General features: G+C 43.1%; 2 protein-coding genes across 9 annotated transcripts in view; one reads left to right on the top strand and one right to left on the bottom strand.

Annotated features, from left to right (window-relative positions):
* Positions 1–27,617, bottom strand: part of CACNA1C (calcium voltage-gated channel subunit alpha1 C) — a 648,228-nt gene that overhangs the window by 605,435 nt on the left and 15,176 nt on the right. The gene's annotated exons all lie outside the window — the stretch shown is intronic.
* Positions 19,851–27,617, top strand: part of DCP1B (decapping mRNA 1B) — a 66,719-nt gene continuing 58,952 nt past the window's right edge. The window contains exons 1-2 of one of the 3 annotated variants that reach the window (XM_067536232.1): positions 19,851–19,941; positions 25,750–25,790. The gene's annotated coding sequence lies outside the window, so the exon portion shown is untranslated. Of the gene's footprint in view, positions 19,942–25,749; positions 25,791–26,495; positions 26,638–27,617 lie in introns of those variants that run through there. The other 2 variants (XM_067536233.1, XM_067536237.1) reach the window with 2 other exon arrangements.

Genomic DNA, 27,617 nt, shown 5'->3' with positions numbered 1-27,617 from the left:
TCAGCCTCAGGGCTGTCTGGGTTGCCATGTCTCTGGTGATGCGGATGGGGTCATGGGACAGCAAAGTGGCACTCTGCGGGATCTGTGGCCTCTGCTGGCCACGTAGCTGTGACCCCAACTCCCAGGCCAGCGTTGCTGTTGCTCATGGTTTTGGACACCCAAATCCAGGATTAATCGCTGCTGCTGAGTCCCCAAGCTGCTGTACCAGTTGTCAGAGTAGGAACTGAATATGCCTGTCCATGTCCATGGTGGTCATCAGGACGGTTGGGCATGACACGCTCAGAACCCCTTCTCCCAGGGGTTGGATTGAGGTGCACACATTCTCCACCAAGTATAGAGGGGTGCTGGTTGCTCCTCCCTCTCTGGGTTGGAGGGAGGCCACACTGCCTCACTCACTCACTGTTGATTGGCACGGGAATTAGCCAATCAGTCAAATAGCAGTCTATTGCCCCCAGCCTTCAGGTGGGGCGGGGCGTGCAAGCAGTATGTAGCCCAGAGAAGGTTGAGTGGCAAGGGTGGAGAGGGATGCGGGCCCTCCCAACTCCACCACGTCCCAGCCCAAGAGCATTCCACCATCAGATCAGTGGGGCTCCAGCCAAAACTCGATGACCCAGGTGCAGGTCACAATATAACCAAACAATTGTCTGGTTCCCCTGGGCTCCTTCCTTACAGTACCTGGACCAGGGTTGCCATCAATCTCCCGGAGTAAATCACAAGGGTCAGACCCAGCAGGCCCTCGGTATCACAGGCATCTGGCAGCTCCCTTAGGTCACAGGCATCCGGCAGCTCGTGTGGGCTCGAAGCAGTAGGCAGCTCTTGCAGCTCCTCAGCAGTGCAGCAGTTGGGCTTGAGCCTCAGCACTGGGGTAGAGACATCCTTCTCCTCAGGCAGCTCTCTGAATTAGTGGCCCTGCCTTTTGTACTTCTGGTCCCACCCACCCACTTCTGGGGAGAGGGGTGAGGCTGACCTAGCTCCACCCCTTGGGTAGAGAGGCTTGCTCCTCTCCCTCTGCATCGGAGGGAGGCCACACCGCCTCACTACACTAATGTTCCAAGAGCATACATTTTTGCATTCAGTATCTTTTTTTTTTTTTTAAAGACAAATAGATGGGGCAAGAGAAGTGAACTGATCAAACATTGAAGTAATGTTTATTTCACTATATGATCCATGCAACAAACACAAATATGGATCTCCAGATATTTGCATAACAGCTTGCACATATCTGGAGTACCAAACCTCTCCTAAAAATATAGCACAAAGAAATAAATGCACAAACATGTGTGTGTGTGTGTGTGTGTGTGTGTGTGTGTGTGTGTGTGTGTGTGTGTGTGTGAAAAAAGACATTCAAATGTATACACAACAGTTATTGAAATACTGTTATATGGAAAAAGGTTTCCTAGTCTTTGGATCACCTTGCCTCTTATTTCCCCTTCCTAAACAGTTTTCCTAGCCCACTCCTCACTCTTCTTGGCTCCTTTCAACCTCATCCCTGTGCTCACACCCATGGGTGCCAGGTCCGTATAATTTTTGGTGGTGCCCAATCCCATAATTGGTCTCGGCCAGGGCGCTGGGCCCATGTCATGTGGGAGAGGGGCAAGGCTGGGAGGGGGGAGCGGCTGCTGTGCAGTGCTGCTTGGGGCCAGGAGCAGCTACTGGCCAGGGTGTTGGGTCCACATGGGAGAGGGGAGGGGTGGACCAGGCACGGGGAGTGGCTGCTGCCATGTCGCATACTGCTTGGGGCCGGGGCTGGTGCCAGAGTGGCTCCATCAGTTCTGGCCAGCTGCTGAGTGTGACAGGGGGAGGGAAGGGAAGCAGAACAGCCGGGCCATGCTGGGGGCCGCTATGCTCTGCAACTCCATAGCTAAGCGCCACTGGAGGCTCCGCGGCCGGCCCCCCAGCATCACAGAAATATTGGTGGAGCCAGGCCCACCATCCTTAATGTTGGACGAGCCTGGACACCACAGGCCCATATAACTCGCTGCCTATGCTCACAGCCACTGATGTGTGGCTCATGCTTAAATATGCAGTAGCCTCTCCACATTGGGCAACTCCATGGTGGACTTTCTCAGTGGCAGTCAGCAAGGTCAGCAAATGTTGACAGGGCCCCACCTGCTCAGTTCTCTCCTCCTTGCCCCTATCTCTTCTCCCATCAGCCAGTGACAGAGGAACAAAAAGATGGGCCATGGTGCAGGTTTATATTGTGGTCCTCCACATGCCATCACATATCGGACATTCAAATAAACTCTCACTTCCCCCACCCGCCCCACACATCACTTCCTCTCCATCCCTGCCCTGCTTCCCCATCTGCCCCAACCCAGCCCATGCTGTGCTGTCTGCTCCTTTGAACTGTGCCCTGCCACCAGTTCTGCTGCCACTTGCGCCATCACCACTGCTCCTGCCAAAAGCCAGAACTGCTGTCATTGGAGCCAGAGCCAAAAACCACCACTGTTGCTGCCACTAAAGTTACAGTCAGAGGGTCTAGGAAGAGTCACAAGCCGGTTCCTGCTGTCCCCATTTGAATTTGCCCTGGCAGTGGGAGGGAAGGCTCTGTCATTGGCAGTCCCACTAACCAGAATTCATGGCAGAGCCACCATTTTGGAGGCCCATTCCCCAAACAAATTCAAATGTGGGCGGTGAGGACCAATGTATTGCTCTTCCTAGAGGTTCTAGCAGGCCACAAACAATGGCAGCAGCCTGCATCAGGCATACGTTGTGTGGCTAAGAGCAGCTGCATCAGCTATTTCTATGCCACTGCCACTCCCCCACACACTCAATTCTGGGGCCCCACCTTCACAAGTAACTGAGTCAGTCACCATGGCAAGGGGCCTCTTTGCTACCTCAGGGCTGATACAGCTGCATAGGCGGTATGTGTCTAACACTCCTCTTGGCTACCAGTGACCATTTTTATAGGGGTCTCAAGGGACCCACACCCAATGTCCTGCAATGCCTTTGCAAGGTCCCACGGCATCTGAGCATGCCCAGCAGTGTCTGGTAGTAACAGAAGTTTCCTACCCGATCCTACAGCAGTTACAGTCCCTGGGGATCGCCCGGTGCTGAAGGGGCTGCTGTTGGGAAATGTAGTTGTTTCCAAAGGTCCTGTGAACTTGAGAGGAAGAAAACCAAAGGCCCTGTACATGAGCAGGTCAACAATGAAGTGTGTCAAAGTATTCTTCCTGCTGAAATGAGTTTGATGTTCCCATATGATAAAAGTCACTTTCAGGATTCAGTTTTATCACCTAAGCAATTGCATTTTCTTCTATAGATTGGTCCTTGCCAGCTCACTGAAAGTGATAGGCCAAATGGACAGTTTCCCTTTTTTTCCTACAAACCACCATTTTTCATCTTCATTTTATGAAATGGAAAATGCACCACATGAAGATTTGCATATCAAGTGCCTTGGCATACTCATATCTTTCAGCTTATGCATACTGTCACATTTGTTGGGTGTTTGGGGAAACAGAAACTCTAAAATCAATATATTTAACAGTGATTGGAAGAATATGCTAATGTCTATGTCTATTCATAGGAAGAACAAACAACATGTGCAGTCACATGTGGCAGCTCTATTGCAAAGAGTCATAGTATCAATGTATGTTTTGATAAAAAAGCATCTGAAAATATTAGGAAAGAACTAAAAATATTGCTTGGCAGTCAAAACTTTAGCTAGTTTAGTCCCCTTCCATGGCCACTGTGAAGTGCTGGAGACCAACAATCGTGGTATTTGCTTCAGCATCAGTAAGCTACTTGCCAGACATAATACAACTTTTGCCCAACATACTGTTGACATCAAGAGAATCAAATACTTGAACAAGACAATTACTGATGAACTTATAAGTCTTTTAGCATCAGAAATCAGGAGCGTATACTTAATAGCTGCTTAATAGCTTAAGCTTAATAGCTTAATAGCTGCTTAATAGCTGTTTTATCCTGCAAATTCGCAAATTCATGTCTGGACAGGGATATGATGGGGCCAGTGTCATGGCTGGAATTTATGAAGGATTGCAAGTAAAATGACAGAATATCTTACAGGAAAGGGAGACAAAGTGTATGCACCATCTACATCCAGTGCCCAGCACATCAGATTAATCTAGTTTTGGTGCATGCTTCTGAAGATAAGGCCAGTCCAGCCATGAAGGTTTTCTTTCACTACTTTGCAGGAAATATATAAATATTTCACAGACTTTAACCATCAATGGGAAAAACTAATGATTAAGTCTAAAGATAATCTTTATCTTCAAACTCTTTCTCATGAAAATAGAGTTTTGCAAAGGGAGGAGGCACTTGATGATGCACTTCAGGCCTCTGAAGAAGTTGACAGGACTGATGCAGCAGATGAAATTGAACAGGTTTCTGAAGAATGAAGGAGACCTTTACATCTAAAAGTACACTGCAAGACTAGATGGGCAGTGTAGGTCGGTGGCACTGTCCGGCTGGGGCGTTGCGACCCTTCCTTGGACCCAGACTCTGAGGAAGGCCCCAGCACCTCCCTTAAGGGGGAATAATTAGTGTCTGTTCACGAGTCTTTAGCCCCGGTCCTCAGCTGGGTGGACTGGCAAGCTGTCTATGGCCTCCAGCCCTCAGGCAGGGTGAGGCAGGCAAGCAGTCTAGAGCCGCAGAGGATAGCACTTCTTCCCGGGGTGAGTAAAAAAGTGGGGAGGGGGACGCAGACCCACCCATCTCCTCTGCGTCCCAGCCCAGGGCCCTGTCAGTGGCACAGCGTTGCCACTGAATCAGTGGGGCTCCAGCCGCAACGTGCTGATTGGGGTTAGCCCCTGGCTCAGCCGCTGTCTAGCTGGCTGTCCCTGGGCCACTTCCTCCCCCTGGTACCCAGGTACCTGAATGCTTCCTGTTTCCTCTGGGTCACTGGGATACTTGGCAAGCGGCAGGCCCACCAGTTCCTCCTTACTGATTGGCGGCAGGTCCGGGAACTCCTCCGTGGAGGGCAGCTCCTCTAGGTCACTGAGTTCCTGTGGTTCCTCCAGTCCGTTGGGCTCATTCAGCTCCTGGGGTTCCCCAGCTTCAGGCAGCTCCTCCAGGTCAGTGCCAGCCTCAGGGGTTACTTCCCTCCCAGGAGCCTCAGGGGGCTCAGTCCAGCTGCTAGGGTTTGACGGCCTGGTTCAGTCACTGGGGCCTGGCAAGCCGGGCAGGTTTTGGAGGCCCTCCTCCGTGGGGCGGTTGCTCCAATCGGCTGCTCGGTCAGGGTCAGCCCTAGGCCGCAGCCTGCAGGAGGGCACGTCTGCCTCCGGCGGCAGCTTCCCCCTTACTGAGCTGCTATGCCAGCCTTTTGTACTTCCCATTCCTGGATAGGCCTCGCCCCCCTGTTGCCAGGTAGTTTGGCCTATGGGTCCGGTTTTGCCCAGCAGCGGCGTCGCAACCCTTCCTCGGGCCCAACCTCCAAGGAAGGCCACCGCGTCTCCCTACAGGCAGCTTGAATAAAAGCTACTGAGGAAATGAGTACATTTGAATACTTTGAAGATGAATGCAGAAGTAGTAAGGACACACACTGAGCAAAAAGCAACCTTTCTTTGATGACTTGGATGTTTTACCTCAATTGGTTTTGGAGACATAGGATCTTAGTTATCATGGCTGCAGACTCTGGAATCCTTCAGTCAAAGAAAATTGACCTGTTCCAAGTCCTCTGGACATTTGAGAGCACAGTGAATGAGTTCAGCAAACTCAGATCTGAAGTAAAGTATGAGGAAATTGTAAAAGCATCTCAGAACAGGTAGAAAACAATGGATTTTGAAAATGGAATCTATCCAAGCCACAGGAAAAGACATATATGCTGCATAGTTGATGAATTTCCACATTATTCTGTGTTAGAAACAAAGGATAACCATCAAAGGAAATATTTCGAGGTCTTAAACAATATGATCAAGGAACTAAAATCTCGATGTGAGGGATTTCAAGAACTAGCTACTCTATTTGGTTTCATCCATTGTAGACAACGTCAAAATATAACTTTAGAAGAGTCAAAGGAAGTTCTTAAACTCACTGGAAAATACTCATATTTTTCTTTAGATTTGGTTCACAAGATTATGTCTTTCAAGTGTATTATTTTACATAAGAAACAGAGGGGTTCATTTTGGAGGGGAGTACAGAGCTACTTGAATTTCAGAGTGTCACGTTCTCTTGACGATATTTTACCAGAAAAGGAAATGTTGTGTTGACTTTTTCTCACTATACCAACTGGAGTGGCTAGTGTTGAATGCACAATGAGTACATTAAGATGTTTCAGAAACTACATGTGTTCAACACTCTCACAAACACAGCTGAGTGACCTTGCTCTCCTTGCAATTGAAAGATGAGACAACAAGGTTGAAACTGGACATCATAGAACAATTTGCCAAGGAAAAGTGTCACTGTGGTGCAAGGTTCCAATAATTGGAAATATGCAATCAAACACAATTTGGGTGAGACTCCACTTTTGTTTAGGCCAATGACTTTTTGTTTTATTTTTAAAAACGTTTTATCTTTAAATAAGCATGGGGTGACTTGACCATCGGTCCCCATGCTGCACATTTGCTGACCATGTTCTGACTCTGAAATCTGTCCCTGCTTTCCATTGTAAAGTGAGTACAATTTGACAGACAGCAAACAATAAGACCCAGTATTGTTAGCCCTTGGAGCTCCTGGTAATCTTTATATAATGCTGTATTAGTAGTAAGTCTTTACTAAATTAGAAAACCAGAGGGAAGATAAATCAATATAAATATCCTTGTGCTGATATTTGTTTTTCCCCCGTAGTCAGCATGGGAATATCATAGCTACTGGTAATAAAAAGTGTGGGAGAACCTTAAAAGATTTGGTTTGGATAATTATCTGGAAGTTTGGATACATATCCAAACTCTTTTAGTCTGTAGTTTTGAACTGGAAATCTCATTGAAATAAATCTCTGCAATGAGATGCCATGTGAATAGTCTTTCTGTAATATTCTGGAAGTAGGAAGTGCAGAGGTGAATAAAAAAGGGAAAGGCTCTTTTTAAAAAAACTTAAAGGTTCAGTTCAAGTTTGCTTCTACAAAACAAGCAAATGTTTGAGTCATCTTTTCTATTAATCTAACCAGCTCACCCATCTCCATTTGCTGATTAATGACTATGCTTGGGTACCTTAGGGCAACTATGAACCAGCAACAGTGCAAATGTATCTGAGTCAAGGCTCTTTTCCCTCTAACAAAGCAAAATGAATTTGCCAAATGAAAGGCAAAATCCATAAGGAAAACCATTGTTTTCATTTGAAATTAAATCAAAATGGAATTACAAGATAACAATGCAGTTAACAAAATTCCAAAAAATATCAGACCACATAAAAGACTTATTGCTTGAACATTTTAATTTACAAAAATATATATTGAAATGTTTTCCCCTTAGAGCAGGTTTCAAAATATTTAAAAAATCTAAAACATCACCTAAATATCTCACTCAGCTTATATTATTTGTGGTAATAATAATTTCCCAGATAGATCATTAAATATAGCTTCTTACATTTACATGCACCCGTCATCTACAAACTACACCCACTACGGGAATGCAACCACCTTTGGGATGGAATGTAGCTATTGTTCATCAGTTGACATTATCCATACAAAGGTGACTGGTAATTTAAAATGCAAAATTGATTTGTCTTTCATGGAGTTGTGCATGCAAAGAGTGGTTTTGACACCCACCAGCAGATGTCAAGCTACAGGCTTTCAGCCTCCCTTCTTTCAATTGCGCCTCTTCAGTCATTCTTACTCCTTTCTTCTCTTTCGATAATCAGCAACTTTCTCCTGCAGCCAGTAACTCAAGCTCCCTACCTTCCAAGGCTGGTATACAGACTGCTTTTCACTCTCCCTCTCCCAAAGTTAGCAATTCTACCTCTCCCTCGCCAGACAGCTAAGCTACACCCTCCCTCTGGTTGTCTCTTTAAAGAACCTTGGGGTCCAATTTCCATTGCTAGGGTCTGCTGCATGTGCCTATAATAGCAACAACTTTTTTCTTTTGTCTCCTCAGGCAGGCCCCTCTGTTGCCACTTTCCTGAGTCAGTTCCATCACAACCTATTCTGCCACCCAACCACACAATGGGACCTATAACTAACCTGTCCTCCTTTTTGAGTCAGATCCCAATTCTGCAGGCCCTTAAACAAAATTCCTATTGTCTTGAATAAGAAGGACTGCAGGAGTGAGTGCAGAAAACAGGGCATTCTTCTATTTACATAAGTAGTTATTAATTAACTGAACTCTGAGAAGGAAACTACACCCTGTTTATGAGACGCTTTTCTTAATATTGACTAATAAGACAACAACATGCATCAGGACATAGAATCATAGAATCATAGAATATTAGAGTTGGAAGGGACCTCAGGAGGTCATCTAGTCCAACCCCCTGCTCAAAGCAGGACTAACCTCAGCTATATCATCCCAACCAGGGCTTTGTCAAGCCTCACCTTAAAAACCTCTAAGGATGGAGATTCCACCACCTCCCTAGGTAACCCATTCCAGTGTTTCACCACCCTCCTAGTAAAAAACTTTTTCCTAATGTCCAACTTAGACCTCCCGCCCTGCAACTTGAGACCGTTGCTCCTTGTTCGGTCATCTGCCACCACCGAGAACAGCCTAGCCCCATCCTCCCTGGAACCCCCTTTCAGGTAGTTAAAGGCCGCTATCAAATCCCCCCTCACTCTTCTCTTTTGCAGACTAAACAAGCCCAGTTCCCTCAGCCTCTCCTCATAAGTCCTGTGCTCCAGCACCCTAATCATTTTGGTTGCCCTCCGCTGCACTCTCTCCAACTTGTCCACATCCTTTTTGTAGTGGGGGGCCCAAAACTGGACACAATATTCTAAATGTGGCCTCACCAATGCCGAATAGAGGGGAATAATCACTTCCCGTGACCTGCTGGCAATGCCCCTCCTAATGCAGCCCAATATGCCATTAGCCTTCTTGACAACCAGGGCACACTGCTGACTCATATCCAGCTTTTTATCCACCGTTACCCCAGGTCCCTTTCTGCAGAGCTGCTGCCCAGTTCGTTGGTCCCCAGTCTATAGCTGTGCATGGGATTCTTCCTTCCTAAGTGGAGGACTCTGCACTTGTCCTTGTTGAACCTCATTAGATTTCTTTTGGCCCAATCCTCCAGTTTGTTTAGGTCACTCTGTATCCTATCCCTACCCTCCAGGGTATCTACCACTCCCCCCAGCTTAGTGTCGTCCGCAAACTTGCTGAGGGTGCAATCTACCCCATCCTCCAGATCATTAATAAAGATGTTGAACAAAACCGGCCCCAGGACTGACCCCTGGGGCACTCCGCTTGTGACCGGTTGCCAGCTAGACATGGAGCCATTGATCGCAGTCTAACAAGATGTCCCAAGTTGTCTGCTTGTTTGTTTGTTGTTTAAAGAACACAGCCGCTTTTCTGCAGTTCAGAGAACAGGGTTACACAAGATCCAGTGAAGATTATTTTTATAAGATTGAATTGAGGTAATAATGAAATCAGTAGATTTGGGCAAACGTCAATGCAGCCAAAAGAAAAATCAGAAACCTCATACACTCCTCATGGAAGTTTCTCCTCAGGAAATCCTTGTAGCTTACTGTTCCCATCTAGCAAGTTAATGTGTCTGTAAATTTCATCTGACAAACAAGACATCACAGCATCAGCATAACCAGAAAATGAAAAAATCAGACTGTGGAAAAGTGACTACCAAATACCTTCACAGCACTCAAAGTGTACCAGGGGAAACAGAGTCACACAAGGATAATAAACCAGCCTGGTCTACACTGTGAAGGTAGGTCGACAGAATGTGACTTCTGTCAACCACATAATGTATGCATCTTCATTGGTTGCTCAGTTCTGACAACTTAAATCACAGGAAAATTCGATGTAATAAAACCACCTCCACAAGTAGCGTAGTGCTGAAATCTAATTGTTTGGGTCAAATGAGCGGCAGTTTAGGCGGAGCAAATTACACTGTGTAATTTGATGTAATTGGCCTCCATTAATTATCCCACAATGCTCTGCTGTGACCACTCTGCACATTCACACTCTGCTGCACTGTGGCCATGTACACAGGAAACAGCCCCTCCCCTCAAGTTCTGGAAAATTTTGAATTCCTGTTTTGTCAGCGTGGAGATAGCTTGCCAGCAGAACCGATCATGGTGACTGCACCCCCCAAATGCACTCCAGCCTGGAGTCGACCTGAGGTCTTGGGATCTCATCAATCTGTGGGACAAAGAGTCTGTTCTGGCTCACCTCCGAGCCAGCAAAAGGAATTTAGATATTTACGAAAAGATATCACGCAGCATGTTGGAAAAAGGGCACAGGAGGGAGGCGCAGCGGTGCTGCATTAAAATCAAAGTGCTAAGGCAGGCGTATCAGAAAACTCGGGAGGTGAACAGTCATTCTGGCTCATCACCAAAGACATGCCACTTTTATAAAGAGCTGCATGCGATTCTCGGCGGTGACCCCACCACTGTACCATCACACAGAATAGATAACTCAGGGGAATCTCAGATGAACGAGGAGGACTTTGTGGATGATGAGGAGGAGGAGAACAGGGGCCAGGAGATTGGGGAATCCATTCTCCCTGAAAGCCAGGAACTGTTTGTAACTCCAGAATAGCCCAGCCAGAGGCAGGATACCATGAGTGACCGAAATGTGAGTGACACCATGAATGTCTGAGCAACCGGGGAAGGCACATCCGGTGAGTATGTACTGCAAATTTCATTTCTATAGTTATCTCCCCAGTCCAGCTTCTTGTCATAGCGGAAAAAAAATTGTGTGTGTTGGTGGAGATGGGCTTCCTCGTTGTTAGTTCACCTAAGCAAGGGGTTCCCCCCGGAAAAGAATGTTTATGTGCACAGGGATGCTCCGAGAATCCTCCATGGATATCTCCAGGAAACTTTCATTTAGGTACTCTATGATCCTTTGCAGAAGGTTTCTGGGGAGAGCAGCCTTATTTCTTCCACCGCGATATGACACTTTCCCCCACAACTCTCTTCTTAATTGTGCAGACATCATTGCAGAACACAGCATAGCAGCATAAGGGCCAGGCCTGTACCCAGATGCTTGCAGTAAATCCTCCTTTTCCACCTCTGTTACCCTCAGGAGACTGATATAACTCATGATCATCTAGGGAAGATGGTGCAAATTTGCAGTACCCACTCCATACAATCAGGTTTTTTTTTCCTTTGCCATGGGAGGTTTTTTGGGGTACATAAACCACAAGACAAGCACGTGACTGCGATGGGTGTTAGGGGTTGCAAGACAGGTGCCCATATGGTTTCGCCCGGGGAAATTTCACCCCCCCTCAGACCCTCTGTACTGCCTTTTCAAAAACCAATTTTTGGGAAGGTCAGGGGGGTGCAACAATCCAGTTGGTTGGGGAACTATGGACTTCTGCAACATGCACTACGTGGATTTCCCTGAAACGGATGCACTAGCCCCTTACTTACCATGGCTGGAACAGCACTACGACCCCTGCAATAGGAAGAGATTGGTATGCAGGTCTGCTGTTCCCTTGGGAATAAAGGGGAGTTATTTTTACATTGTAACATTGCTTTTTGTCCATGGGGCCAAGTAACAATGGATACCTTGTCCTTTGCTTGCCTTTCAGTGGACAGCACCGCCTTCAGCTCAACATCTACTACTCCCACTGACTTCCTGTCACAGATTAGAAGGCAAAAACAACAATAACTTGGGATGACATGTTCACCGAGATAATGAATGCATCCACGGCTGCTGACACATTCATTATCGGAAGAAAATGAACATGGACATGGAGAACAGGAAGGCAGCCCAAGAACGTGAGCATGGAACGCAGGATGAGATGCTGTGCATGAGGGATCAGTCGGACATATTGAGGCATTTGACTGAGCTTCAAGAGCAGCAGCAGGACACACCCCTCTGCAGTCCCTGCAAAACTCTCAACTCATGCACTCTTTCCTAGCCCCCACCACCATGCAATCTAGGAGGAGGTTGAGCAGGGTGCAGTATGTGCTCCACTCCACACCAGGTGAGGGGATCAGAAAGAAGGGGGATCAGAAAGAAATGGGACTGTGTTATTTGCTGTTTGCACACTGAAACTTTGTTCTGTGTCCTCTGACAGCTTCATTACAATGCATGCAAAGTGTTGAAATAACTTCCTTTCCCTCACTGTCATTAAACAACAATAAAAATGTACTGCTTTAAAGATCATTACTCTTTCTTTATTGAGACCACAGGGATTAGCACTGAGGGTGGGGTAGTGCTGGGGAATGGGTGGGAGATGGGAAGGGAAGACAGAACACAGATTTTTCAGAAACATTAGGTCTCACTGCAAAACCAATTTTTCCAGTCTTCCCTGAGGTGCAGCGCTCTGCGGTTGGCTCTGAGCATTGCACTGCTTTCTGGCTGCTCAAAATTGGCAGCCAGCCTATCTGCCTCCACGACCCAACCCAACGGGAACTTCTCCCCCTTTGTCTCACAGACATTATGGAGCATACAGCGTGTAGATAACTGCTGGGATTTTTTTTCACTGAGGTCTATCCCAGTGAGTAAACTGTGCCAGAAAGCCTTTAAACGTCCAAATGCACATTCTACGACCTGCACTTGCTTGACTCTGTACTTGCTGAGCCTATTATTGAACCTCTCCTTCTCGCTGTCCAGATGCCTGGTGTATGGCTTCATCAGCCAGGAGAGCAATGGGTACGCAGGGTCTTCAAGGATCACCACTGGCATTTCAACATTGTCAATATTTATTTTTTGGCCAGGGAAAGAAGTCCCTGCTTGCATCTTTTGGAACAGACCCGAGTCCCTAAGATGAGCACACCATGCACTTTTCCAGATCACCCCACATTGATGTCGGTGAAGCGTCTCTTGTGATCCACAAGGGCCTGCAACACCATTGAGAAGTATCCCTTTTGATTAATGTACTCTCTGGCTAGGGGGTCCGGTGTTAAGCTCCCCCCACACACACACAGTTTGGGAACCCCATTGCAGAAAACCCATCCACTAAGTCCTGCACATTTCCCAAAGTCACTATACTTCTTAGCAGAAGTCTGTTAATGGCCCAGCAAACTTGTATTACAGCAGCTCCCACGGTGGATTTACCGACTCCAAATTGATTCCCAACTGACCGGTAGCAGTCTGGCATTGTTAGCTTCCACAGTGATGGCTGTCTGCTTCTCCCGTCAGAGTCGGTTTCAAGTGAGTGTTCATGCGTTTCAAGGCTGGGTACAGCTATGCGCAGAGTTCAAAGAAAGTGGCTTTTTGCATACAGAAGTTCTGCAGCCACTGCTCATCATTCCACACCTTCATAATGATGCGATCCCACCAGTCACTGCTTGTTTCCCGGGACCAGAAGCAACGCTCCACCAACTGCAGATGGTGTGTCACAGCCAGCGGCAAACAGGAATTGTTTTGTTCTATGGCTTGTAGCAGGGCGTCTTGAGTAATATCACAATTTTCAGTGCTGCAGCCCCTGTCTCGCCCTTGAAAATATTGCAGGATAAGATGTGAAGTGTTTGTGACGCTCACAATGATAGTGCAGAGCTGAGCCGACTCCTTGTCCCTCCAGCAATAGCATGCATGCGGCAGAGACTGACGGGTTTAGAAAAATGGCGCAAAAAAGCGTTAGTCTGTTTGTTTGGGACAGGAAGGGAGGGGGAGAGAGGACTTGCATCATGGGAGGACAACAACCTTCCCAAAAGCCTCTGCAGCTAGTTGCACTGTGGGATAGCTACTCACAGTGTACTGCTTTGATTGTTGACCCAAGTGCAGCTAGTGGGGATGCAATCCCCTGACGCAATGAGCGTGGTGTGATCATGATCCTGAAACTTCTAAAATTCAGCAGGTGAAAATCAATTTAAAATAAATCGACTTCACTCTGCAGTGTAGACATACCCCTAGACTTTTCTATCAATACCCACTGGAGTTTGTGGTGATAAAATCCTTGGTTTTTAGTCCAGAATCTCATTTAAAAGTGCTTATATTTTCTATTGGCTGCCCAGCTCATTTTGCACATTTTTTCCCAGAGCAACACTTAAACTCTTACCAGGTTTTAACCTCTATTGGTAGAGCTACAAAAATGTTAGGTCTTTGACTGCCCAAATGCTTCTCCTAATGTCTGTAAGCCGTAGTGCAATACAAATAATAAATAAAAAGGAATAATTTAAAGCTATATCAATCTAACAACAAAACGCAGTATTTCAAACTTTCAGTATAAGGCAGTAATTGCAGTACAGTGTGCAACCATCTGTGGATTATTATTGCAACATTCCATGTGATGTAAGGAAGAGTCCATTCTTAATTTGAAAGGAAGACCATTTAAACACAAATATTGCGCTGGTATTTTGAACTTTTATGTATTTACCAGCAAAATGAAACAGATGATAAATCAAAATGCTCCCCAAAACCTGAGTATGCATTGCAAGGAAAAGACTGTACTGTTATGGATTAGCTGGTGGTCTGGCAAATGCCGTCTGTCAAAGAGTTAAGTTGATTGCTTGATTAAATACTAGGAAGGCAGTAAATTAGTATCTATAATAAGTATCCTAAAGCAATATTCTATTAAATTAGTACAAGTTTGTGCTTTCATGGTAACAATATTATTGTACTGCTTGTGTAATTCAAATGCTTGCATAATAAAGGACTCGGGATGGTTGCCTCATCAGACTATAACCTTGTATTAGGCGAGGAATTATCATTCAAACAAAATGGAAAATAAACTTCAAAGTTAAATCTCATAGAAATGTTGTTGAGCAATGTAGGAAGTTCAGTGATTTCTGATTTATTTCATGCTTACCGAGGTTGGGGGAAAAAGCCACCGAAGTTAGACATCTATGTTTCTGGATATAGAGAAAGAAACAGCATTGGAGGTTTATAACACCTTCATTTTTGGGATGAGGTTGGAAGAAATAATCTGGGTGTTGTTTTTCAGAGATTTGATGACTAGTGTACCCCAAAAACAAATATATAAAAGGGATCAGTGTTATCACTTGTATCCGATTACAAGATAAATAAATAAATTAATACTTAATAGAACTTAAATTTTAAATTAAATTTAGGATTTGGAGAACTAACAGATTTTCTGATAAAGACTAGTTGAAAGGCATGATACCTGCAGAGCAAAAGTAAAATTTATGAAAAACATAGGAGGAAATAAAGAAGGAGTGAACAGCAAACAAAGGCCTCATTTATATGGGAACTTTTTTTCAGCATAACATAAGGTGTGAATTTAAACCGATATATCAGTGTAATCTCCAATGCAGACACATTCATTCCAGTATAAGACTGATAGTGCCTTTTTCAGTTTAGTTTATGTCACTTGGCAAGGGGCTTAAACTAAACCAAAAAAAGCCATGCTTATACTGAAATAAGAGTGTCCACATTGGAATTGGGGAATTATATCGATTTAACTATATCAGTATAACTGGTAAAACTTTCCTACGTAGAAAAGCCGTTAGGCAGAAGATAGTGTGTATGAAATGTACAGTGCCTGAAATAAGTGTTCAGTATAAGACAACACCTAGAATTACAGCAACAGAACCATTTTGCAAAAATGTGCAAAGCAAGAAATGTGCTTTTGGTCAAACAATATGCCCGCATTCCCTAAAAGGAAGAATTCTACAGAAAATCCATGACAACTTGTTGTTATTGTAGTTAATCATTTCACACACAATATCTACAGCAAAACCAATAGCACCAAAGTACAGAATCTTATTCTTCAGTGAGTTAAAGTAGAAATTCTCAATAGACAGTGAAGTGAACTGCTTTTGCAGCAAAGAGGTCTGCCAAATTCCACCAGGGGGTAGTATTAAATACACACTGATGCTAATAACTTACTGTGATGTTATACATCTTTTCCTTGCATTTTTTTCTAGTTTGAGAATAAAATTGACCAGATCTAGTTTGATTCTGGGAGTTAAATTTTTAAATAACTATCCTAGATGGAATTAGCTGGACTGAGCACAGTTTTCATGGGCCATTTGATTCAAGTCCTGAGTCAGTTAAGGAATCCTGAGCATATATACTGCTAACAAAAAGGCTAAATCTTCCTTACCCATTGGGACTTGAGGTAGACAAAGGTCCAACAATAATCTTTTAGACTTGTGGACACCAGCAACATACATATTCCCCGATCATACTGTGAAGTCGGTTTACTGATCATTTGTAATAAAACTGTGTTGAAAGGATGATATATATGAAATGATCCTATCAGGATGGCTGTTGAGGTGCAGCCAAACTTCAGCTAAGTTCTTGAGAGCGAAGGGGAGAGGATTGAGTCTGAGGAGATAAGAAAGCAGAGATACTGAGTCTAAATGAGGTAGGGGCTTGTTTAACTCCACCATGGATGTAAGGAGGGCTGGAGTGACTCACTACACAGAGGCACCTTGAATCTGAGACAGAGAGGACCAAGGGTCTGGACTGAGCAATCTTGACGGAGGAATATTAGAAGCAGTCACACCTGGGGAGAAAGCTTAGGTTGAACTCTGTTATTAGTTACATTTCAAAATGAAAGGCCATTTCTAAATAAAAAGTTGAAATGTTTTGTTCATTTCACTTGTTTCAAAATGTCAAAATGTTTTTTTTCAAAAATGTTGAAATGAAACATGTTACCATTTCCAATTTTTGTTTGCTTGTTTTTGGCTGAAACTATTCACCAAATTCTACCCACATTTGCAAATAGTTTTGCTTCCCCCATAAATGTATTTTCAGTGAATTTACTATTTGCCAAAAATAATTCACACAGCTCTACAGAAGAATAGCTGCGGAATAGTATAGTATTAGGTTGATGGGAGTTTGTGGAATCCTCGTCATGATGGTTTTTAAAAATAGGCTAAACAAACACCTGTCAGGGATGGTCTGGATATATGTGGTCCTGCCTCAGTGCAGGGGGATGGACTAGATAACTTCTTGAAGTCTTTTCAAACCCTACATTTCTATGATTCTATATTTCACAATTATGCACTTTGTAAAATATGACATTTTCAGAGCTAAAAAATCACTTTGCTTCATAAACAAATTCCAGCAAAACCATGCTAACTTGGTTTGAAAAAACGATTAGATTTTTGTTATGAAATCTTTGCTGAGAAGTACTTAGTTTTTTGTAGAGAATTGAGAATTCCCAAGGTTCTGTACCTACAAGATTTTTTTAAAAACAGGCCAGATCTACATTACAGGTCTATAACTACATCACTCAAAGGTGTGAAAAATCCACACACCTGAATGACATACTTATATCGATCTAACTTCCTGTGTAGACAGCACTATCTTGATGGGAGAACTTCTCCCGCAGACATAGGCTACCGCCTTTCGGGGAGGTGGATTAACTATGCTGACGGGAGTCTTCACTAAAGCATTACAGTGGTGCAGTTGCTGTACATGAAGACAAGTCCACCATTTTATATGGTAAAATGCCATCAATAGGCCTTTGCTCTATATAGGTCACAAACCTGGTTAAAACTGATGGGTGCGCACTTTTGTTTCAGGCTAAACAGAAAGAGCAATTAATCTCCTTAATGTAGTGAGATAGTTGGAAACAATAGAAGACACTGCCCAAAGCAATGTGTTATGTGGCAAGGCCTCAACAGAGACTAAGATGTATGAGCTGAGGGATTCCTTGATTGCAGACACAGAGGGTAGGGTATAGTTTGGTAAGCTCTGCGTGTAAAAGAGCCAAAAAGCCAGGAGAAAACCAATAGGAAATAAAAAGAAAATCAGCAGAAAGGAAGAGAAGCAGTTGTGAGTGTAGTCTTGAGAGGGAGAAAAGACAGAGAGCTTGTTGGGCATGCAATGCACTAGAAAGGCAGGCCTGGGGATTTCTGAGCAAGAAAACTGCTTGCAGTTGTTTGTTTCCCCTGTGTACAAGGAAGCAAGACTCTGTACATTCTTTGTAAATATACAGGATTGCACCAAGGAATATACCTGACTACTATAATCAATTTCTCCTCCTAATGGAAACAAACTTGCAAGGCCCTAAATATTGATTAATCACTCAGTCAGGCCAAATGGTCAACAACAGAAAAATCTTACTGACTTCTGCTTTTATACCTTCCCAGAGCTCAAAAGATATATAAACAATAATTTGTTATTAAATTGTAACTGTGATTAAAATGTTGTACAATAACACTCATACCTTCACCGGAATGCCCAATTGTAATCACGAGTGAATGTTTACAGTTTGAATGAAAAATCCTTTTCAAATTAATTTCTACATTGTATTCTGTCTCTTTTGGAGTTAGGTTGACCAGATTTTTGCAATACAAAATAGGGAAACTTATTTTAATATAATCAGTAGTATGGGGACCAAAAGGGTTGGGCAGCTGCAGAAGTCAGGCTGAGAGAGCTTGATCCTCCCATGCCTCAGTGACAAATTGGGATACTTGTCAGTGTGGAACATTTGTGGCAGGTGCTAGATATATTTGTCACTAATGGCCATAAGAAGGATTGGCACATCATAGGGGATTCTGGCTGAGGGAGGGCCTTGTAACTAGGGAATCCAGGAGGATTTAGAGAGCAGAAAGAATTGAGATCTACTTGTAACTTGAGCAGCAAAGAATGCCTAATTGTCACCCTTCCCACTCACTGGTTTTCTTCCCATCTTCCTCCTGAAGTTTCCAGACCACAACATTTCTTTCACTAGTCCATGAACTACTATACCTTATTCGTTTTGAACTGATGCTAGAGCACCTCACCGCTTACCTTTGGAGGAAAATGTATTATCCAGCTGTTTCTAAACATGGTAACTCTCAATTGATTAGCTGTGTTGCTTAGCTTCACTCATGTCACTTGGTTGCTGATTCACCTGAATAAGTAGGTCCATAGATGTATGCTGGAAAATATGAGTACATATAGCCATGGGTGTGTACTCACCCACGTGTGTATGTCTATACATTCCAATTCAAGTGTTGGTGTGTACGCATGCACACACATGGCTGCAGACATGTATGACTTTGTGTTCTCTCTCATGTAGGTACTTTTGTGTGGATGCCTCGGTGTGTCTGGATACTCATGGGCATGTATGTACATGCCTGTATACATTTATGCCTATGTGTGTGCCCCTGAGTACAAGTGTATCTCTGTGCATATGTGTATCTGTATCTATATATAATTATGGTGGGCATCGATATACATGCCTGTAGTAAGTACCTCAGTATTGGCAAGTCTGACAATTTCATTTCAAGTCTCAGGAAAGTTGATGCTTTTCTTGACTCCTCAGGAATCATGATTGTCTGAGAATCTCAACTTGCATTTTTTTAAAAAGCCTAAGTCCTTAGCCCTCCGACTTGTGGAGAAAAGCTGTTAAACCTGAACCCGAGAGGCTTCGCCCCCGAAAACAAATAACAATAACCTAAACTGTATTATTTTAAGCCAGTCTCATGATTTAGGAACACTTGGAGTGGGCAGTTCAGGTCTCTGTAGGCTCTTGGGCACGTGCCCCGCACGTGCCTGGGGCAGTGTGTACCCGCCCTCACAAGGGTGCCCCTCAGACGAGTCTGGAAGGACTGTGCCAGGCGGGACATTGCACAGCGCGGCGGCGTCGCGTGCCCAAGGCCCCTGCAGGCCCCGCCCCCTGGGTTACACCCAGAGGGCCCGAACGGGGGAGTTCATCTTGTTGCTAATGGCAACAAGGCTCAGCAGTTGCAACTCGGCGCTCGATTACCGAGTCTGTGTCCCGCTCCCGGGCCCGCTTTTATCTCGCGAAAGGGCTCGATCTCTTTCTCTGCGTTAGATTAATCGTGCCCCACTCAGCGGCGCTCCGGCGGCCTCGCTCGGAGGGAGGAGCAGGGACAAGTGTGTTGTTGTGGTGCGAGGCAAAATGGAGGCGGCGGTGGCGGCGGCGGCGGCAGCGGCAGGGGCCGCCCTGCTGGGCAAGGGGCTGGACATCAGCCTGGCGGCGCTGCAGCGGCACGACCCCTACATCTGCAGCATCGTGGACGTGGCTAGCCAGGTGGCGCTCTACACCTTCGGGCACCGCGCTAACGAATGGGTGCGTGCTGAGATCCCTCCCCCTCCCCGCCCCGGGGGATGGCGGGGGCAGGGCAGGTCGCGGGGAGGCCTCCGACGTGGGCAGGGTACGAAGCAGGGTGACCCTCCCCACACACACAGCGGGGGGAGAAGGAGTGTGCGGACCTGCGCCACGTGGGGAGAACAGGAAGCGGGGGACAACCCCCCTATACACACACACACGCAGGTATGGGGTGGGGAAGCGCAGTGGGGACTGGGGAGATCCCCGCCACGTGGGGAGGGAGCTGGGAGATTACCCCCCCCCCCATATGTGGGGAGGGAGCTGGAAGGTCTGGGGAGGGAAGAGTGAGTGAAAGTCTTGGTGGTGGTATCTGTCTTCTCTAGCTTATAAAATACGCTCAGTTATAAAGGTCCACTGTGAAACCCGAAAGGGGAAAAAACAAGTTTCTACAACTTCTGAAAGGACAGTGGTTCTCTCCCACACACACTCTTAAACTAAGAATCAACACACAAAAGCTGGTGAGAAAATAGTTGGGGGGGAAAAAAGAGGTGAGCCTTGCTGACTTTTAAATTCACAGTGATGTCTATTAAGCAATGTGTGCTAAAACAGGTAATAAGTTCTTCCCCGGAAGAGCGTATGATCTATATGCACATAGCGATAGCATATGAATACAATACAATGTTTTATGGAAAGCACGTTGTTAGTGTAGCTGGAACGCTCCATTGAGTGGTTTGTGTATATGATTTTTAGAAACATGCCACATAATTCCAAATTTACCAATAATGCGGTACCAAGGCTTAAGAAGCAGCGAATATAAAAACAAGTCTTCATGGTAAGATTACTGTTTATAGAAGGCCTGATCTAGCAAAGGATTTAAGTATGTGCTTAACATGCTGAAGTCAATGGGACTTCTCATGTATTTAAAGTTAAGCACATGCTTAACAGCTTGTCTGCACATGGGGTAATATGCTGTATGGGGGTGTTGTGTGAGTCATAAAGCCCACTAATATGTTTAATATTACTTGGTCAATGTAGACCCTCTGCTGCTCACTAAAGATTCCCTAGTGCACTTTGATATAGTGCTGTTTCAAGTAGCAGTGCCATGTTAAAGCACACCAGCAGGGTCTACATGGAGCAAATAATGCACAACACATTAGTGGGCTTTAGAATTCAGACCCCTTAAAACCCATTACCTCACAGTGTAGACAAGTTCTAAATTATTTGTTAGATCAGGGCCACAGTGTGGAGCCATAGACTGTGAACCAACTTTCTTTATCTCCTAATTCTCTTCCAGTTCATAGCAGTCTATGGTATTCATTTGATAGCAAATACAATATAGATTCAATTATTATCCTCCTCTTTTCATGTGCTAAAATGTCATAACATTCTCTGTTTGTTTAAAATTTTCCACAATTGGTCTCAGCCCAAAGGTTAGTACTTTGTGAAAAATTGTCAGAAATTTTTTCAGCTGTTTTTGGAAATCGTGTGTAATGAACAAATACAGCCTACCCTCTGTGTATTTTTTTTAAAGTCAGATTTGTTTAGGGAGAACAAACTGAAATATGGCTGAACTTTGAAACTTGACATGAACCTAATTTTTGGTGAGGTGTATGTCCATGATAAAATTTGAAAAAACTAGTTGGAAATTTCAGCATTTAATCTAAAAGTTCTGAACATTTGAAAACTGTACAGTGGGTATGCCTAATACGAAATGGGCACTCCTAGAGAGATGGACTATCAATGAGGGCTTTTCCTCCATCTCAGAAAAGCATTCATTTCAATGCACTTCAATAGTTACTGATTGGTGCCTCCTAGTTAGCTCAGTGTACAATCTGTTAAAGGACTGAGCAGGCGTCTGTCATTGACAAATTGAAAATGAACAAGCTTTTTCTGTGATTCTTTTCCTTCTCCTTCCTTTCCTATGTCTTAAATTTTGTCTGTTGCCTTCATTCATATATTAGGGACTTTTATCCAGAAGGAAGCAGATAGTACCTAAAGCATTTAAGAAAGAAAATTAAATAGTTAATGCAGCATTAAGGTTATCCAATTTAAAATGATAAAAGAGTAAATGCAAAAGTTAAGATTTCCAGAAAGACAGTAACTTAACTGCATTGCACTTATGTAGTGTTTTGTAGTCTTGCTTTTTTCTTTTAAAATGTGTTGCTTAATATATTATTATACACACCATAAAATGTATAAGATATATAACTGGAAGCCTTAATTTTCTGTCTTTGTTATTCTAATTGTGTAACCTTAACATTATACTATTGGAGAGCTTGCTGTCTAAACTGTGATAGCATGGTCTCCTCTGTGCAAATATACCTGTAGTACCTCATATTTCTTAAAATATGGTAAGAACAACTCAAAGCATTTTACAACGCACATCTTTAAACACAATAGCACTTATATTTTATTAAACTAAATCTTAAATGTTACTAAATTGCTTTGCAATTGCAGCTTCAACTGACTGCTGTCCTTCAACACTTCTTTAATTTTAAAATTTATTAACTCTAACAGACAAGTCATCACAACACTAAACATACGTCGCCAAACTGTGCAGCGTGCCCTGCCAGGGGGATGCAGAGGAATGTTCGGGGGAACTTGGTCGGGTCCAGGCCAGCTTCTATCAGGGTGCATTGATTTAAATCAGGGCAATTTAAATAACTGATTTAAATCATGATTTAAATCACCAAGAGACAATCATTGATTTAAATAAAGTTTCCCACTGATACTACTTCACATATTTCTTAATAAATTGTTCAAAACAATCAACCACAGAATTCAGTTGAACATCTTGAGGGAGAATTAGTTTGGATCCTCCTGCTCTCTTTGGTGAAGCTGAAGCAAAATGGTTGTTATGGAAGTATTTTGTGACTTCAACAACATTTTCTTTTATTCCTGGAGAAGACGTACTTAAGTCTTTGGCTAAAAGATGCATTAAATGGGCACTGCAGCCATATGTTATTAAGGAACATCCTTCTGTTTCTTCTTCTAAATATCTTCTCATCTTTACCATGTTTGCAGCATTGTCTGTGACAAAACTGCGCACATGACAGTTGAATTTTTGTTCACAGTTTATTACAGCTTTCACTTCCACTTCTTTTAAATATTCTGTTGTGTGGGCATTTCCTGATGTAGCTATTGTTTCTGAAAGATACGCAACTCCATCTTCTGTTGTCACACAGGCACATATTCCTGGATCATTGTGTACATTGCTCCACCTATCAAGGCTTAAACTGGCAAATTTCCTCTCAGTATTTCTTGCACACTGTTCAAGTTCCTTTTCATACACTGTATCTAGCAACCTTCCACCAATGTCTGCTCTACCAGGTGGAGTGTAGCCTGGTTGTAAGGACTCAACCATGTCAATGAAGTGTTTGTTGTTAACAATGCAAAAAGGAGAATTTGTAGCATAAATGAACCGAGCAATCTTTTCATCTATGGTGTCTTGTTGGTATTTGCTGGTTCTTACTACAAACCCATCCATGGTGGTGGTTTTACTGGATGATTGAAATATTTTGCTTGCTACTGATACGTTGTTGTCTGAAATACGTTTAGTTGCAGCATTGCTGCTAAAAGTACCAACGGATGACTCTGAAGTTGTTGCAGATAGACAGTCACAGTCAAAGTCTCTTATGCTTAAATGGAATCCTGAAACAAAATTAAAAAATGACAACTGGCAACTCTAGATTTCTCTTACACCCAGAAGCTATGACAGTTATTCTGTGGCAAAAGTGTGGGGGAATGTAGGAAGTTGAGTGTGTACTGAATAATGTTTTCCTTTTTTCTTTCCAGTCCACTCCACTGTTCCTTTCTACTCTGCCTCTGTCCTTTGTGTGTCTGTTCTTTAAGACAGTGTCTTAAAGACTATCTCCTCTGCCTTTCTTAGCCCAGCTCCACCACCACATAAGCACAGAACAACAACGATCCTATCCAGCCCTGTGTCTTTCTTGGCACATGTGACTTTAGTCTATTGAGAAACAGAAACCGAAAGCCCAGAACTTCCAAGAAGCAAGAGCTGGTAGTTAGGTTGGACAGATTAGAACCATTAATTCATTTTTACAAGACTTTAAGTGTAGGTTTAGCACGTTTGTGATGAGATTTAATTGTAACTTATTTTTTAAATGAGAGAGAAATTTAGTATTTTATTGAAGATTTAAAAAAAAAATCAAAATCCAATTTAAATTTAAAAAAAAATCTGATTTCTTTTTTAATCATTGATTTTTATGCACCCTGTCCTCTATAGGGGGTGGGGAGAGAGCGTCATCCAGCCGTGCTCTGCTCCCGGCCAAAGTGGGGGACAGACTTGGTAAGGGGGAGGGAGGGTGCAGACCAAAAAAAGTTTCGGAACCATTGCTGTACAGATGCCTGTTGTCTTCAGGCACTCTACATTGATGATTGCCTGGGCGGACCCTGATACCAATCAGATTATAGGATTGGAATCTTATTTAAAGAGACGCTTTTGAGTAAATCACCCCTCAAACATAAATATTATTAGTATATTTTTAAAGCAAGTCCTACAAAACCTAATAGCAGTGTTGTCAGGAGTCTTTATTTCAATAAAAACTGTTTTTTAAATATAAATATTGTCCTGCAATATAAGAGAGAGAGGGAAATAGGAACTTCCCTCTCCTTCCCCATGCTGTGTTGTGCTGGTGTTATGAGGATCAGAAAGTGAAATTGATATTAACAGGAGGTGAAGCTTACAAATTCACTTTCAAAGTCCAAGCTGAGTTATGGGCAAAAAATAAATATTGAAAAGTATATTAGATTTTTCTAAAAATAAATAAACATAAGCTATTAGTAATACGGGTGGTATTTTAAAAAAAGATTATCTTGAATGTCCTGTTAATATTTTGTCAGACTGAATATCCTTGGGTCAGAGTGTAATAATGATTTTCACCTAACCCCTGTGTGCACAACAGAGCTGTGTTTGAGAAACTTGCTTAAACATATGTAGTTTTTCCCCAAAGCAATTTTGAACTCTATTGATTGGCTGATGTTGATGTGGTTAAATAGTGGTCAGAACTGGTTTAGAGGAATTCTGTTTAAGCATAATTTTCAAATGTAATGCTATCCTTGTGTGGATGGAACTTTATGTAGTGTCTTTCATTTAGAAGAATCCCAAAATGCTCATCTCCAAAATTTTTGTCCCTGGACCAGAAAAGCTTACATATTTTAAGCAAGTGGGATATTATGTATCAAATGGAGTGCAGGAGCATAAAGGGTACTGACTTTCTGCCATCCAGTAGATCAGGTAAATACACTGAAGTTTCTTTTTTAAATGACAACTTGTCAGTTATCCTGGCTGACAGGATTTCGGGAGAAAAAAATAGATAAGAAGACAACTGAGAAGGAACTAAAAAGAAAAAAAATGCAGAGCAGATGGTTTTCATGTCTTCTCATAAGACCTGATTCAGCTGAAGGATGAAGGGGAGCTGTGGTAGTTGTAATCTCCAACTAGCAAATCCCTGAAGCATGGTTTAATTATTTCCGCATTTCAGTTAGAGATATGTAACTATAATGGTCTTTGGAAAAAGGTAGATAGTGGTAGCTTATTTATGGTTGCCAAAATAATAGTTCTTGTGCTTCCTATTGCTTCATCAGCAATGGACTGTGAATATGACAGTAAATACACTTTTCCATAAGGATAATTCCTTTCATTACTGGAGTCTTTAGTTTATTAATGAGCCAATATGTTACATTCATTATACCAATGTGTGTTTTTTGCCTGCTAGTGCTATTAAGTCATGGTTTTGTGAAAAACATTGGTTTTCCTTCACTTTATGAATTTTTATTTGAATTACTTGAATGTTTCTTTTATTTTAGGAGAAGACTGATGTGGAAGGAACACTCTTTGTTTATACAAGGTGAGAAAGTTATATTTTAATGTCTGAATATAAAATCTATGGAAGTAGAAAAGCCTGCTAAACAAGAATCCTCAAGTAACCACTCTGAATCCTGTCTTATTACAAGGTGAAAAGGAATAACTGAAGTTAGTTTGAAATTGTCAGACAGTGCAGGAAAGAGACCATTGAAAAGGAGAACATCACCTTGTACGTGTTCATGTGGATAGGGCTTGACGATGTAATTTAAATCTCAATATGGATGAACCTAATAAATCTTTGACAATGTTCTATTTAGAATAGGATGCAACATTTGCCCTTTTGAAGGTTTCAGAACAAAAAAAGCTAAAAGGCAGAATAAATAGTGGTGTTCATAAAGGTTAAGGAAATGGTAGGACTTAAAACTTCAGTATTGTAATTGATTCCTGGAAAGGGGAAAGTTCATGTGGTTTCCTTACATTGCCCTGGGTGTCAAATTACTTACAATGTGGTTGTCGTGCATCTTTCACCCCATGTGTTGGATATTCTCAACAACTCTTTTTTCTAATTGCTCTGGCTGTTTCTTTTAATTTAATGGTTGAATTTTATATTACATTTGTTGTTTTCCTGCTCTTGCTTTCACCTCTTATTTGAAGGCAGGGTTGTTTGGGGAGGTGGGGAATAATTTAATAAATTTTATGGCCAGAAAGGACCATTAGATCATCTAGTCTCATCTTTTCTATAACACAGGTATGTTGCAAAGCCAGCTGTATCTGTGCGCAGGGCTTCCAGGGTGTTACATCTTAATTTGCCTGCTATTGATGTGATAAGCAGAAGATGAGGCATCTAGCAGACATAATGATGCAACTGTTAGGCTGAGTTAGTAGAACAGGTAAGTGGATTTCCTCTTTATTTTTTTTTTTTTTTTTCTCTTGAGGATCCAGGTAGGAGAAGGACGGGGACTGAGGAGGCAGGAGGTCCATTGGGTTGAGTAAGGAAAAGAGGGATGCTGGAACTGACAAACAGTGTGTGAGGCCAGGTATACAGTGGAACCAATTTTCTACTAGGGAGCATGGGAGTGGACTTTGATCTCTAAGCTCCTTTCTACCGAGCAGCAGAAGCCAGTACCAGCACCTCACCACACTCACTCTTCTATTCATCTGTGTAGAGAAGAACAAGAGTGGATGAGGTAAGAGATGCTGTTGTAGCTGCCACTGCTGGATGAAGGAACTGGCTCCTGCTTCTGCTGCTTGTAGCGTGGTTTGGCAGATCAAAGGTGCCTTGCCCACTCCATAGCAGGAATATGATTCTCTTGTACACTGGATCTGAGTTCTGGAGCCTTCTGCAACTAGACTCTTGCTTCTAGCCTGTCCAAATCTGTTCCCCTCCACCACTCCGATTCTTTTTCTGGGTCCTGAGAAGAAGGAAGGTGAGGAAGGATATTCACTTACGTGTTGCAGTGTCTTAGTCTAGTAGCTGCAGTGCTTTCTGCCCAGTTCCCTATATTCTTAATTGCAGCACTAAGAGTTAACCCTTTTCCAGCCCTTGCCTTTAAACAAGAAATAAAGGCACAGGCTGGAAAGTAGAATGAAGACATTCAATTATATAATTAAACTGAAAAATACATGTTTTTAAAAAAATAAAATAGAGGGCTTTACAAAAATGCAAAGTGATAGACTAAATCTATAATCTTTATTTTGAAAGACTATTTTGAGGAAATGTCAAATAAGAGGCTTCCGGTTGGGAATGAGGCTAAAACACTCAGAAAAATACAAATCTGGCTATTGCCTTCAAGCATTCTTTCTATCACTTCCTCCCTTTGTTTCCTTCTCTTTCTTTCTTTTAAAAGAGAAAACATGATTTTATTTTCAG

The sequence above is a fragment of the Emydura macquarii genome, unplaced genomic scaffold, assembly GCF_026122565.2.
Source record: "Emydura macquarii macquarii isolate MOO-44397 ecotype Brisbane River unplaced genomic scaffold, CSIRO-AGI_Emac_v2 contig_3530, whole genome shotgun sequence".
Classification (NCBI taxonomy): domain Eukaryota; kingdom Metazoa; phylum Chordata; order Testudines; family Chelidae; genus Emydura; species Emydura macquarii.
Note: the sequence above shows the minus strand (reverse complement) of the source record. Positions and strands in the feature narration are given on the sequence as shown.